Source organism: Hypanus sabinus, chromosome 6 (genome assembly GCF_030144855.1).
Source record: "Hypanus sabinus isolate sHypSab1 chromosome 6, sHypSab1.hap1, whole genome shotgun sequence".
NCBI classification, from domain to species: Eukaryota; Metazoa; Chordata; class Chondrichthyes; order Myliobatiformes; family Dasyatidae; genus Hypanus; species Hypanus sabinus.
In genome coordinates this window covers 88,688,723-88,692,625 of record NC_082711.1, presented here as the reverse complement: position 1 = coordinate 88,692,625, position 3,903 = coordinate 88,688,723, and positions in this window count along the sequence as shown.

Sequence of the window (3,903 nt, the reverse complement as noted above, 5' to 3'; positions counted from 1 at the left end):
CATGAAACATTCAGAAACCTGATGTTGAAAGGGAATGATCATTGATAGAAATGACAAGATAGCCTGTCTCGAATGATGTGGTTCCTTCGTAATGGATACCAGCTTGCATTGCTTCTTGAAGATGACATGGCATCAAGACAACAACCTTTTCCCTCACTCAGCAAACTAAAGAAGCTGATCATTGACTTCAAGAAATGGAGTGGACAACATGTTCCTGTTTGTATCAGTGGTGCTGAGCTGGAGATGGTTGAGAGCTTCAGGCTCCTTGGCGTAAGTATCAGCAACAACGTTCCCCTGTCCAATCACATGAACACCATGACCGAAAGAGCACACCAACACCTCTACTTCTCCATAAAATTAAGGAAATTCAATATGTCCTGGACGAGTGTTGCCAGTTTTTATAGATGCACCATTGAAAGCATCTTATCTGGATGCATCAGAGCCTGGTATGGCAACTGCTCTGCCCAGGACTGCAAGAAACTGCAGAGACCTGTAAATGTGGATCCGTCCATTAATCCATCACACAAGCAAACTTGCACCAATACCACCACCCCCAGCCCCCGACTGACTCCATCAACACAGTGTCAGGGAAGCAGCTAACATAATCAAGGACTATTCTCACCCCAGTCATGCTTCTTCTGCCCTTGGGCATGAGATAGAAAAGCTTGACATCATGTACCACCAAATTCAACTAAACTCTTCAGTGGACCTCTTCTATTTTTAAAAGAAAAAGTTCTTGATATCCCAATCTGCCAAGGCGTGCTCTTTGCATTTGCTTACCTGTGCCGCATTTTCTCTACAACTGTAACACGATGTTACGCATTCTATTTTTCTTTTAACTACTTTGATGTGACATATGACATGATCTGGACAGCAGGCAAAAACAAAAGTATTACACTGTATCCCAATATGTATGACGACAACTAAGTTAAAATAGCAATCTGAGATATTTAACACAGTTGAAGTAGATTTAAGTAACAGAAAACATTGGAAATTATTTTAAAATGTTATAAGAAATATTTTTGACCTAATAGAAGAAAACATTAAGCCATTTAGCTGCACTTCCTTTTTCAATCCAGATTAGCATACACATTCACTCACATCTCTTGCGCAGGGCCAGAAATGTATAATGGGCTGCTCACACCAACATTATTGAGTTCCTCCTCCTGTCAGGGCTCAGGCTAGCAGATGGGAGATCAGATGTGCCAATGTCTGACCTCCAGCTCTTTGCTAACTTGTTTGTTGCAATGTGCAGGTGGAAAAGTCAGGACCTTGCTGGTGGTTCTCCACCAAACCAATCAGAAAAAAATCATGTGCTTTAACACAAGAAGAAGAAGTGGATTCATTTGTAAATGTAGATTGTAAATCGAAACTTCAGTAATGAATCCCAGCTGTTTGTGTGCCCCAGAAGCTGTGTTCCGTGATTGGAGTCTGCATTTTCATGTTTATTCCCAGTTACTTTGTTGCTAACTTCAGTGACTGAAACAAGACTTGGATCTGCAATAAATCCTGGCTGCTCTGCTGTTGAATGTTACTCATAAAAGCAGAATTTCAGATGGTGACGACGAGGTGTACCGGAACAAGATAGAGTGCTGTGGCAACAACTATACATTCATCATCAGTAAGACCAAGGAATTGATTGTGGACTTCAGGAAGGGCAGGTCGAATGAACACACACCAGTTCTTATCAAGGGATCAGAAGTGGAAAGGATGAACAGCTTCAAGTTCCTAAGTGTCAATATCTGAGGATCTGCAGTATTCAGGCCCAGCATGCTGATGCAATTACAGAGAAGGCACGACAACAGCTACATTTCACTAGGAGTTTGAGGAGAATTGGAATTGTCACTAAAGATACTTGTAAATTTCTACTGATGTACCAGGGAGGGAATTCTAACGTTGCATCCCAATCTGGTATGGAAGAACCACTGCACAGGATCAAAAAATGCTGCAGGAAGTTGTAAACTCAGGCAGGTCCATCATGGGCACTAGCCTCCTCAACGACCAGGACACCTTCAAAAGGCAAGAAAAACAGCATCCATCTTTTCCCCAATCTTTTTGCACTACCTATTGAATTTATTTTTTATGTCTTATTATAATTTTGTAGTTTTTATTACTCTGAATTGTAAAGTACTGCTGCCGCAAAGCAACGAGTATCACAATATATGCTGCTGATAGTAAGCCTGAGTCCAATTCTGACTCAATGAAATATACTGACGAAATCAGGTCTGAATTGTTATTTTGTCGTAGCTTCTTATAAAACAATGCAAAATAATATTGTTCAAAATGAACACATTTTGGAATATATTTGCATAATCAATGTAATTTATCCCTCTGCTGGACATCGAATCATTCTGTTAAGTATAAGACTCCTGTGTGATCCTGTAAGGACAGATTTGATACCTTAGTGCAACAGGAATTGAGTATAATTATGTTTTGTATTACATCGTGTATTACGTTCTAACCAGCAGACATACAAATCAAACATTTCAGACCACTGAGCAATGTTATTCAGAGAGAACAAACTTTGAAGCCTGGGCCACAGAGCAATGCAGGATGAAGGATTAGTATCCTTACATCTAATGAGAACAACAGAAATGCAAAACAAGTTTCAAAAGGTACATCAATGAGAATACTGTGTGTAATAAAACATAGAGGGGTTAAAGGTGAATAAAAAGTGCATACCTCTGCCTGATCATAACATTTCCATTAGATCAGGGGTTCCCAACCTTTTCTATACCATGGAGTCTTACATGAATGGGGGGGGGGGGTCCATGGACACCAGGCTGGGAATCCCTGCATTGGACAATATTTAACAACACTAGAGATTAAAACAGATCTGGTGGACTGTTTGCTGAATCCCACTATCCAGTCCACAAGCATGATTGTGCTTGCAGGAGCTTCCCACTTAAGTTCTCCATCTTAGTCCTCCCTGACCTCTTTGTCTTTGATTTCCTCCATTGTTCTAATGAAAATGCAACAGACTGTACATCACAAGCATTCACAGTAATCTGGAGTTACCACTGATCCTAACAATTACAGGTCACTACAACAGCTATTGAGTCACAGCTCCTATTGAGTCATCCTTTCATAACTATTCTCTTCCACGTTACACCGTCATCTATTTTCACTTAATTATCCTTGCCTTCTGACTATCACTAACCTACCTGTACCCTGTGTTCTACACGTCAGATTCCGCACTAGGATCAAATTTATTACCATTTATTTTCCACCCGGTGAAAAACCAAGTTTGTGATTTGCTTAGTGGCACAGCTAAGAGAGCCACTGCCCCACAGTAGCAGAGAGCCAGGCTGAATCCTGATCTTGATAGCTGCCTGTGTGAAGTGCACCCACCTTCCCTGTGACCAGGAGGATATCCTTTGGCACACTAATTTCTCCATATCTGGTTGGTCAGTAAAACACCCCTAGTGTGTAAATGGGAGGGAGGATCTGGGCGGGGGGGGGATTGGGGAAGGGGAGTAAGAGGGATTAATGTAGGATTAGTGTAGTGGGTGGTTAATAGTGAACACAGATTATAGTGAATACACTTCACGCCCACGTTTTTATAGAGGGTCGATGTCCAGCCACAGCAAAAATTTTGCTTGAACCTTTCTCTGCCCAAAGCTCAGGAGCACTGAGTTCCACTGCACTTTCCATAGTGCAGCTGAAAGATATATAAATTCAGCCTTGTTGCACATTCTAACTGTGTAATATAGTAGCATATTCCTGCTTAAAAATTAATTTACATTATCTTCAAACTAAAAAATAACATATACAATCACACCACATAGCAATTTGTGACTAAGGGCACCTTGGGCTGGAAAAATGTTTTTTTTGGCTGTATCCATCTGTATGGCTGAATGACAATGAGCCTGAACCTGATTTTTGTCCATCATTTAGCATAAG